Genomic DNA, 12,150 nt, shown 5'->3' on the forward strand with positions numbered 1-12,150 from the left:
TATCCAGACTTATTCTCCAGCCTTTGTGCTAGGGGTGGGCAAAGATCTGATGTTTATCATCTAACTATCTCGATTTCTTCTTGCTTGAACTTTCGTTTTTCAGGCAAATACTCCATATTTAGACACTTTCTTCCTTTCCACCGCCCCCAGCCATGTGTCAATATAGGAACGACAGTGAAAGGTGGGAGGGAAAAGGTAAAGCAATGGATTCAAATTGAAATAGAAGGCGTTTCTCTTTGTAGTGTTCACCAGAAGAGTTTTATCTTCGTATCATGAAGTTTTGTGAGATTTTTTTTCCCGCTCTTGTAACCCTTAACCATGAGTAGTTTGTAATATGTGGGAAAAGTCAAATCAGAATATAGAAATTCAGTAAAATGATGTCAAAAACAGTAATCACAAGAGAAGGGTAAAATGCAAGATTGTTAAAAATAATGTTAGAAATTATGAGATCAGGAGTTCCCATTGTGGCTCAGTGGTGAATGAATCCGACTAGGAACCATGAGGTTGCGGGTTCGGTCCCTGCCCTTGCTCAGTGGGTTAACGATCCGGCGTTGCCGTGAGCTGTGGTGTAGGTGGCAGACGCGGCTCGGATCCCGCGTTGCTGTGGCTCTGGCGTAGGCCGGTGGCTACAGCTCCGATTCAACCCCTAGCCTGGGAACCTCCATATGCCGTGGGAGCAGCCCAAAGAAATAGCAAAAAGACAAAAACAAAAACAAAAACAAACAAACAACAACAACAAAAAAAAAAAACTCAAAAAAAAAAAGAAATTATGAGATCAGCAGCTTAAATAATCATGTATATATAGAGATTGCTACATATAAGTTCAGGGTAACCACCAAACAAAAATCTATAATAGATGCACATGCAGAAAATGGAAAGAAAAAGAGAGAGAAATCCAAGCGTAGCACAAAAATGGTCATCAAGGAGTTCCCACTGCGGTGCAGCAGGTTAAGGATTTGATGTTGCCTCTGTAGTGGTGTGGGTTTGAATCCCCAGACTGGCATAGTGGGTTAAGGATACAGCATTGCTGTAGCCGTGGACTATGCCAAGCTGTGGCTCGGAATCCACTCTTGGCCAGAACTTCCATATGCCATGGGTGTGGCCAAAAAAAAGATAGTTATCACATCACAAAGAAGAGAACAAAAGTAGTTGAAAGAAAGAAAAAAGAAGTACAAAAACAATTAACAGGAAGTTCCCATTGTGGCTCAGTGGTAATGAACCCAACTAGTATCTGAGGAGGTGGGTGTGATCTCTGGCCTCCCTCAGTGGATTAAGGATCTGGCATTGCTGTGAGGTGTAGGTTGCAGACACTGGGTCCAGATCCTGAGTTGCTGTGGCTGTGGCATAGGCTGGTAGCTGAAACTCTGATTCAACTCTAGTCTGGGAACTTGCACATGCCACAGGTGCATCCCTTAAAAAAAAAAAAAAAAATCTAATTAAGGAGGTAAAAGACCCATACCTAGAAAACTATAAGACTGTTGAAAGAAACTGAAGAGAACACAAACAGATGGAAAGATATAATGTATTCATGGTTTGGAAGAGTTAATATGGTTAAAATAACTCTGCCACCCAAGGCAAACTACAGATTCAACACAATCCCTATCAAAATACCAAAATCATTTTTCAAAGTAGAAAAAATAATTCTAAAATTTGTATAGAAACAGAAAATACCCATAAGAGCCAAAGCAATTTCAAGAAAGAACAGGAGTTCCCGTCGTGGCGTAGGGGTTAACGAATCCGACTAGGAACCATGAGGTTGCGGGTTCGATCCCTGCCCTTGCTCAGTGGGTTAAGGATCCGGCGTTGCCGTGAGCTGTGGTGTAGGTTACAGACGCGGCTCGGATCCCGCGTTGCTGTGGCTCTGGCGTAGGCTGGTGGCTACAGCTCCGATTCAACCCCTAGCCTGGGAACCTCCATATGCCGCGGGAGCAGCCCAAGAAATAGCAACAACAACAACAAAAAGACAAAAGACAAAAAAAAAAAAAAAAAAAAAAAGAAAGAACAGAGCTGGAGGAATCCTACTCCTTGATTTCAAACTACACTACAAAGCTGCAGACTATAGCACTATAGTATGTAGTACAGCACAGACTGTACTACAGTCATCACAACAGCATGGTACTGGCACAAAAACAGATACATAGTTCAACAAAGCAGAGTAGAGAGTCCAGAAATAAACCTGTGCCCTTATGTTCAATTAATCTATGACAGGAGTTCCACTGTGGCGCAGCAGAAACAAATCCAGCTAGTAACCAAGAGGTTGCAGGTTTGATCCCTGGCCTTGATCAGTGGGTTAAGGATCTGATTGCTGTGAGCTGTGGTATAGGTTGCAGACTCGGCTTGGATCCTTCATTGCCGTGGCTGTGGTGTAGGCCCACAGCTGTAGCCCTGGCCTGGGAACCTCCATATGCTGAGGGAGCAGCCCTAAAAAAAAAAATAAAAATAAAATAATTCTATGACAAAGAGGCAAGAATATACAATGGAGAAAAGACAGTCTCTTCAATAAGCAGTGCTGGGAATACAGACAGCTGCCTGTAAAAGATTGAAATTAGAACATTTTCTATCACCATGTACGAAAATAAACTCAGAGATCAAAGACCTAAATATAAAACCAGACACCATAAAACATCTAGAAGAAAATACAGGCAAAGCACTCTTTGGCATAAATTGTACCATATTCTCTTTTTGATCTGTCTCCTAAGGCAAAAGAAACAAAAGCAAAAATAAACAAATTGGACCTAGTTAAATTTAAAAGCTTTTGCATGGCAAAGGAAACCATCAACAGAACAGAAAGACAACTACTGAATGGGAGAAGATATTTGCAAATAATATATCTGATAAGAGATTATTGACCTGGGGGTTGGGGGATGCGCTGGGGGTGTGGGATGGAAATCCTATAAAACTGGATTGTGATGATCGTTGTACAACTACAAATGTAACAGATTCATTGAGCAATAAAAAAAATAAAATAAATGCAAAAAAAAGAGATTATGACCTAAAATATACAAACACATAGACCCCAACATAAACAAACTGATTTAAAAAATGAGCAGAGGGTTGGAATAGATATTTCCGAGGAAGACACACATGTGGCCACCAGGCACATGAAAAGATGCTCGACATCCCTAATCATCAGGGAAATGCAAGTCAAAACCACAATTTTATATCACCTCTCACCTATCAGAATGGCTGTTCCCCAAAAAAATAACAAATAGCAAGTGCTGGTGAGGATGTGGAGAAAGGGAGGTCTTGTGTAATGTTGGTAGGAATGCGAGTGGCAGAGCCGCTGTGGAAAACGGTACGGAGATATTACCAAAAAATTAAAAACATAACTACCGTATAATCTGACAAGTCCACTCCTTGGTATTTTTCTGAAGAAGTAGAAGGGCTAATTCAGAGAGTTCCCATTGTGGCCCAGCAGAAATGAATCCGACTAGAATCCATGAGGATGTGGATTCAATCCCTGCCCTCACTCAGTGGGTTAAGGATCCAGCATTGCTGTGAGCTGAGGTGTAGGTCGCAGACCCAGATAGGATCTGACGTTGCTGTGGCTGTGGCATAGGCCGGCAGCTGTAGCTCCGATTCGACCCCTAGCCTGGGAACCTCCATATGCCGCAGGGGTGGCCTAAAAAGAAAAAAACAAAAAACAAAAACAAAAACAAAAAAAACACTAATTCAAAAATATACATGCACCCCTAAGTTCACGACAGCGTTATTTACAATAGCCCAGATATGGAAGCAACCACAGTGCCCATCGATCCGAGCCTTGATTAAGATCATGTGGCAGGGAAGAGCTCCAGGATGCGGTGCTCACCTTCTCCCACAAACACATAAACAACTCACCTCCATGTAGAACAATTTGCACAGAAGTACTGAACACTGGCGAAAGATCTTAAACCTCCAAAGAGGCCAGGAAATCGTCCACATTACTGGTCGGAACAAAAGGAAAAAAAGAGAGAAAAAAAGAATCAGGATAGGACTAGCACTCCTGAGGAAAGGAACCCACATCCTGGGAAGCCGCCTAACTGACAGGGAGCTCTGCCGAGAGGGAGGGACCTCAAATCTCCGAGAAAAGGTCAGCAGCTGGACCGAGGAGGGCAGAGCAGAGTGAGAGCCGCACGGGTCCTCTGCAGCACCGGCTGGACACCACAGCCTGAGACGCTCAGGCAGCCCGGGCTGGGTGCTGAGACTCAGGCTCTGGGGCTAAGCGCGGGGGAGAGAACTAGGGCTGGCTGTGTGGAGACGGCCTGAGGGGCTGGGGAGAGGTGCCCCAGGGGAGGGAAGCTGGGAGGAGGTCTGGGCCCACAGGAGAAGCAAGGGGCCACTGCTGGGGAGGGGAGAGGAGGAGGCGGAGGCGTGGACCAGCACGGGAATGTCTCTCCCTGCACACACGCAGACTCCCAGAGAGTGGAAAGGCACCAACTGTGCAGGCTACAGGTAGCTCGGCATCTCTTACGTGGGTTAAGGGCAACGGGAGCTGAGTGTGAAGCAGCGCCTCTTGAGTGGTATACAGGTGGCAAACCACAGCAGTCATCTCAGTCACCTGGGCGGTGTGGCCAGCCACCACTAGGGGTTTGTGAACAGGCACCACTCTCGGCCCCAGTCACTTAGAAGTCAGCAAAAAACAGGGCGCTGCAACCGAGCACCACGTGTCCTTGCTCTCACTCCCTGGGAATGCACCTGCCTTGCTGCTGCCGCTGCCAAATTCTCCAGGTTCCACCTATATCTGCCTGATCACTGTCGCCTCCTAGGCCCTGCCACTAGGAGCAGCCTGTGCCACCTTCCCACAGGTCATTGCCACTCTCAAGGGCCCAGCAACCAGGCCCTGGCTACTACCCCTGCCCACTGCCTCTGTCTCCCTGGAAGCATGCACAGCACCCTAAAAATAAAAAAATAAGCTCTCACAAAATACCCAGGGGTGCTCTTGCATATAAATAGCCCTCTAAGACTACAGTAGTTGTTTTCCTGAGACTCACAGAATAAGAAAACTATAAGCCAAATTAAGAAGCTCAGGTACCATTTCCAGTTAAAAGAACTGGAGACTTCATCTGAAGGCGCAAACAATGAAACAGACCTCTGCAGTCTAACAGACACTGAGTTCGCAAAGGAGATAGTAATTGACAGAACATTGTAAATCAGCTATAATGGAAAAAATAAAAATCATCATTAAAAAAAAAAAACAAAAAGGAGATAGTGAGAATACTGAAGGAATTAAGAGTGAATATAAAGGAATTAAGAACAGATATGAACAGTAGTGCAGATTATTTTAGAAAGGAACTAGAAAATATTGGGAAGAGTCAAGAAAAATTATAAAATTCATTTTCAGAGACACAAGCTGAGTTAAAGGCCTTAAAGAGCAGAAGAATAATGCAGAGGAATGAATTAGTGACTTGGAAGATAGAATAATGGAAATCACCCAATCAGGACAGCAGGCAGAAAATCAACTGAAAACACTTGAAAGCCATATAGGAAATCTATGGGATGATATAAAGCAGGCCAATCTATGCATAATAGAGATTCCAGAAGGAGAAGAAAAAGAAAAGGGGATCGAAAATATATTTGAAGAAAATATGTCTGAAAACGTTCCAAACCTAAAAGAAACAGATATTAAGATATAGGGAGCACAGAGGGACCAAACAAGTTGAGCCCAAATGGGCCCACACGAAGACATATTATAATAAAAATGGCCAAAGTTAAAGAGAGGATTCTAAAGGCAGCAAGAGAGGAGTTCCCATCGTGGTGCAGAGGAAACGAATCCGACTAGGAACCATGAGGTGGCAGGTTCGATCCCTGGCCTTGCTCAGTGGGTTAAGGATCCAGTGTTGCTGTGGCTCTGGTGTAGGCCGGCGGCTACAGCTCCAATTAGACCCCTAGCTTGGGAACCTCCATATGCCATGGGTGCGGCCCTAAAAGACAAAAAAATAAATAAATAAAAAATAAAGGCAGCAAGAGAAAAACACAGAGTTAATTATAAGGGAACCCACATAAGGCTATCGGCTGATTTCTCTACAGAAAAACACAGGCCAGAAGAGAGTGGCAAGATATATTCAAATTAAAGGAAAAATTTTAAGCCTAGAATAATCTACCAAGCAAGAATATTATTTAACATAGAAGGAGAAATAAAGAATTTCTCCAACAAACAAAAACTAAAAGAGTACAGTAATACGAAACACATTATAAAAGAAATACTGAAAGGACTTCTCCAAATAAAAAAGAAGTAAGAAGAAATAGGATGGAGGAAACCACAATTGGAAAGCAATCACTTAAATAAGCCAGTATACAAATCTAAAAGGAAAAAAAAAAATCCTACTGTAAAAGTGACGATAAACACAAGGAGCAGCAAAAGAACAAACATGAAGATGTTAAAAAAGGACTTCAAAATCATAAAAGGTGGGGAAGAAAAGTAAAAAAAATCTAGACTTTGTTTTTAGAATGTGTTTGAGCCTATGACTCTCAGGCTAAAGCAAGCATATATAGGAAGGGGTTAACATACTTGGAAAATAGGGCAACCACAAATCAAAACCAAACATACCAGATATCACTTATATATGGAATCTAATAGATGGCACAAATGAACCCATTTACAGAAAGGAAACAAACTCATGGACTTGGAGAACAGACACGTGGTTTCCAAGGGGGAGGGGGAGCGAGGGGGATGGACCGGGAGTTTGGGATTAGTTGATGCAAACTATTGCATTTGGAGTGGCTAAGCAAGGAGACCGTGCTGAATAGCATAAGGAATTACAGTCACTTGTGAGAAACACGATGGAGGATAATGTGAGAAAAAGAATGTGTGTGTGTGTGTGTGTGCACGAGCACGCGCATGACTGGGTCACTTTGCTGTATGGCAGGTATTGACAGAAAATTGTAAATCAACTCTAATAGAAAAAATTAACATCTTTAAAAAAGAAGAACATGTGGTAATATTGGAATATAACTGAACCATTACTCAACCGTAACAAAGAATAAAACCTTGCCATTTGTGACAACACAGATGTCACGACATGGACATAATACCCTAGAGGGTATTAGGCTAAGTGAAATAATTCAGGCAGAGAAAAAAAATACAGCATGATTTCACTTGTAAGCGGAATCTAAAAAGCGAAACAAAGGAGCAGACATAACAAAACCAAAACAGAGTTATAAATACAGAAAACAAACAGGTGGAGGAGCCAAGAAATAGGCGAGGGAGATGAAAAGGTTCAAACTTTTAGCCACAAAATAAATGAGCAGGAGTTGCTGTTGTGGCGCAGCAGAAACAAATCCAGCTAGGAACCATGAGGTTGTGGGTTCAATCCCTGGCCTCACTCAGTGGGTTAAGGATCTGGCATTGCTGTGGCTGTGGCTGTGGTGTAGGCTGGAGGCTACAGTTCAGTGTCGACCCCCTAGCCTGGGAGCCTCCATATGCCGCGGGTGTGGCCCTAGAAAAGAACAAAAATAAAATAAAATAAAATAAATAAATGAGTAATAGGTATCAAATATGCGGTGTGGGGACCGTAGTCAGTAACTACATAACATCTTTATATGGTGACATATTAACCAATCTTATTGTGCTGATCAGTTTGAAGTGTATAGAAACATCGAATCGTTGCCTTGTACACCAGGAACTAACATAGTGGTGTATGTAGGTCAACTGTACTTCAAAAAACAAACATATAAACAAACTTATACAAAAAGAGATCAGATTTGCGGTTACCCAGAGGCAGGGAGTGGGCAAGAAAGAAGAGGATGAAAGCAGGCAAATGGTACAAACTTCCAGACGTTATATACGTAAGAACTAGGAATGTGCCTACTCACATGTACAACATGGTAAATATTGTCAACGCTGTTGTGTATTATACATGAAAATTCTTTTTTTTTCTTTGCTTTTTAGGGCCACACTAGTGGCATATGGAGGTTCCCAGACTAGGGGTTGAATAGGAACTGCAGCTGCCGGCCTCCACCACAGTCACAGCAACTCAGGATCCAAGCCGAGTCTGTGACCTACACCACAGGGCACGGCAACACCGGATCCTTAACACACTGAGTGAGGCCAGTGATGGAACCCACAACCTCATGGTTCCTAGTCGGGTTCGTTAACTGCTGAGCCATGAAGGGAACTCCCCTATACATGAAAATTCGTAAGACAGTAAGTCCTAAGAGTTCTCAGCACAAGAGAAAAAAAATTTTTTAATTTAAATTAAAAATTTAAACATTTTTTTAGGGAGTTCCCGTCGTGGCGCAGTGGATAACAAATCCGACTAGGAACCATGAGTTGCGGGTTCGGTCCCTGTGCTTGCTCGGTGGGTTAACGATCCGGCGTTGCCGTGAGCTGTGGTGTAGGTTGCAGACTCGGCTCGGATCCCGAGTTGCTGTGGCTCTGGCGTAGGCCGGCGGCTACAGCTCCGATTGGACCCCTAGCCTGGGAACCTCCATATGCCATGGGTACGGCCCAAGAAATAGCAAAAAAAGACAAAAAAAACCCACAACATTTTCTTAATTTCCTTAATTTGGTATCTACATGAGATGAAGGATGTTTTCTAAACTTCTTGTGATAATCACTTCATGATGTATATAAGTCGAATTATTATGCTGTACTACACCTTAAACTTACACAGCGCTATATGTCAACTATATCTCAATACAAGAGAAAAAATGAATAAACGCTTTTAAAAACTGTTTTATGAAAGTAAAACAAATCCTAGTCAGATTTGTTCCTGCTGCTTCATGACGGGAACACTCCCATTCATTTACTTACTTTCCATTTACTGAGTAACCCGCTTGTACAAGGTACCGCTTGAGAAATGTCACGGAATTTCCATTTCGAGGTGATTACATCTCACAGATCAGATGAGATATGTAGACCAGTAACCACAGGAAAGGCTGTGTATGAAGAGGCTCATGGATAGGAACGAACAAAGGATTACAGACACTCAGAGAGGCAAAGCCTCTCTCATTTTGGCCAAGGAGGTCAGGGTAAGTTTCCTGGAGGATGTATGTTGCCGCTGCGAAGTACCATCAAGAAGGTGGAGAGGGAGTTCCCTTCGTGGCGCAGCGGAAATGAATCTGACTAGGAAGCGTGAGATTGCAGGTTCAATCCCTGGCCTTGCTCAGCGGGTTCAAGATCTGGTGTTGCTGTGGCTGTGCCGTAGGCCGGTGGCTGCAGCTCCGATTAGACCCCTAGCCTGGGGACCTCCATATGCTGAAGGTGTGGCCCTAAAAGGACAAAAGACAAAAACAAACAAACAAAAAAAAAAGGAAGGTGGAGAATTTGAGACCTTCTTGGTGGCTCATGGGGTTAAGGATCCAGTGTTGTCACCGCTGTGGCTTGGGTCCCTGTTGTGGTGTGGTTTGATCCCTGGCCCAGGAACTTTTGTGTGCCTGGGGTGTGGCAAAAAAAGAAAAAAAAAAAAAAAGAGAGAGAGAGAGAGAGAGAGAGAGAGAAAATGAGAGAATGTGGAGAATTGAGAATTTTAATTTACAGAAATGGATGCAAAGGAATTGGACATGGAGAATTGGCATGAGCAAAGAAACATAGGTAGGGTGAGATATGTAGAGTGGGTTCCTAAATAACATTCAGATTTTAAAGTCAAAATGCCAAGGATCTTTAAACCCCCTCCTCTGAGGAGGTTGACTAGGCCAATTCACCTGGGGCCTGGCGTGGACATGTTAGTACAGTAACCAGATGGAGAGAGATAGGAGGCCTGGTAGGTTTGGGGGGTCAGGCCCTCCAGATGGAGTCTATTAAGCAACACTGCGAGGAATGGAACACTGCGCACCAAGATTTCTATTAAGCAACACTGCGAGGAATGGAACAGAGGCGCACCAAGATTTCAGTCAAATGTGGGACCTGATTATTTTCTATTTCAATCTAGAGAAATTTCTCAAATGCCAATTTAGCTCAACAAGAATTAGCAGAGCGCCAACCACGAATACCAGGTCCAAGGTTACATGCTCAGGAGCTTATACGTTTAAATAGTTACCCTTCGGATTTCCTACTTTAATGTAATTTTATTTGTCGTCATTCAGTTACAATTTAGGTATAGATTTTAAATAGCCATTCAGTGTTAAAGAGGTTGGGAGACAGAAGTAGAAGAGATTTAAGAGGAAGGAAACAGGACACCTTTGGAGCGAGTGTCGTGTGTCAGACTGCCATGAGCTTTACAGACTGTCTCATCAATGCAGCATGAATATTGGACAGTTTGGTAGAAATGGGGTGGGGGGAAGATATGGAGATGAGGCCAATTCAGAACGAAAGCTGATGCCTCAGTCTTATCGGTGAGATTAAACGTCTATAAATTCTTTACATTTGCCTCCCAAGTGTTTCATTGCATTTCACCACTGAGGCTCGGATGAGTTAGTGAACTTTGCTGAACTCCTGTCCTCTCATCTGAAAACCAGGAATAATTCCCTACCTTATGTCAAATCCCCAGCAGACTGCTTGCTGCCTAAGCAGGTGTTTAATAACGACTTCCTTTTTCCTGTTCCACTAACTGAAAGTGGCCCAACAGGTCTCTGTTTAACCTGAGGGTTTCTTTTAGTAAATTGATGAATCAGGAAAAAGTAGAGGCTATGACAGAAATACATCGGAAGGCAATGAGATAGCAATCTTAGCGATCCCAAAGCACAAATATGCCACTAAGCACAGGGTAAAGCATAGGGAATCTCTACATCCCATCTGAACATTGCCCCCTCAGGTTCAGAAGGCATGTCCGGAAGAATTTCATCAGTCCCATTTGACCATTTGTTTGTTTTGAGGTTTTTTGTTGCTGTTGTTTGTTTGTTTGTTTTTGCTTTTTAGGGCCGCGCCCATGGCATATGGAGGTTCCTGGGCTAGGGGTCTAATTGGAGCTGTAGCTGCCAGCCTACACCACAGCCACAGCAACGCCAGATCTGAGCCACATCGGCAACCTACACCACAGCTCACGGCAACGCCGGATCCTTAACCCACTGAGCGAGGCCAGGGATCAAACCTGCAACCTCGTGGTTCCTAGTCGGATTCGTTGCCACTGTGCCACAATGGGAGCTCCCCATTTGACTATTTGAAGGTTGATTTTAAGAGAAGATATAACACTAGGTAGAGTTGGTCGGTTTCTGAGTGTCAAGCCTCCACCCTATGCTCAGCCCTAGATCAGGTGCGCCGAAGGATTCACAGGGGATACAATCTCTTCCGAAACACAGTACAGACACACATAACACAGAGAAAAGAAGGATGTGCTAGAGTTAAGGGCTAAATGGAGCATTACTGGCAACTGCAGCAGGAATTCAGAGAAAAAGAGGAGGCCACTCCTGGTCAGTGGGGTTAGAAAAGAATGGCCTTGCAGGGATGCTAAAGAGAGAAGGGAGGGAGGATCCTAGGCAGAAAAAGCAAAAAGGTTAAAAGCAGGTAGCCAACAACTAACCTCGTGTGTCGAGGGGACAGTGAGTCTGGTTCCACACAAAGTTTGTATTTGGAGCAGAAGAAAACAAGTTTCAGTAGAAAGTGTGGGCCAAACACAGAGGCCCGGTAGTAAACCGGAGGTGCTGAGCCACCACAAGAGGTGAGAACACAGCACTTTTAAAAGAGCATCCTTGTGGAGTTCCCAATGTGGCTCAGTGGGTTAAAAACCTGACTAGTATCCATGAGGATGTGGATCCCTGGCCTTGCTCAGTGGGTTAAGGATCCGGCGTTGCCATGAGCTGTGGTGTAGGTCGCAGACGTGGCTCGGATCCTGTGCCGCTGTGGCTGTGCCATAGGCCAGCAGCAACAGCTCTGATTAGACCCCTAGCCTGAGAACCTCCACATGCCGCGGGTATGGCCCTAAAAAGACAAAAGACAGGAGTTCCCGTCGAGGCTCAGTGATTAACGAATCTGACTAGGAACCATGAGGTTTCGGGTTTGATCCTTGGCCTTGCACAGTGGGTTAGGGATCTGGTGTTGCCGTGAACTGTGGTGTAGGTCACAGATGTGGCTTGGATCCCGAGTGCTGTGGCTGTGGCGTAGGCCGGCGGCTGTGGCTCTGATTTGACCCCTAGCCTGGGAACCTCCATATGCCTTGTGTGCGGCCCAAGAAATGGCAAAAAGACAAAAAAATAAAATAAAAATAAAAATAAAACAAAATAAAAAGACAAAATAAATAAAATAATGTAATAAATGAGGAAGACAATTTCATCCACAGTAAAAGCCAAAGCCTC

At 43.9% G+C, this 12,150-nt stretch overlaps 1 long non-coding RNA gene across 1 annotated transcript in view; it reads right to left on the reverse strand.

The window, feature by feature from the left end:
* The window catches only part of LOC110262191, a 72,124-nt gene continuing 63,752 nt past the window's right edge, over positions 3,779-12,150 (reverse strand). Inside the window, exon 4 of the long non-coding RNA XR_002346875.1 lies at positions 3,779-3,926. This is a non-coding gene — a long non-coding RNA (uncharacterized LOC110262191). The remainder of the gene's footprint in view (positions 3,927-12,150) is intronic.

Source organism: Sus scrofa, chromosome 8, assembly GCF_000003025.6.
Source record: "Sus scrofa isolate TJ Tabasco breed Duroc chromosome 8, Sscrofa11.1, whole genome shotgun sequence".
NCBI lineage: Eukaryota > Metazoa > Chordata > Mammalia > Artiodactyla > Suidae > Sus > Sus scrofa.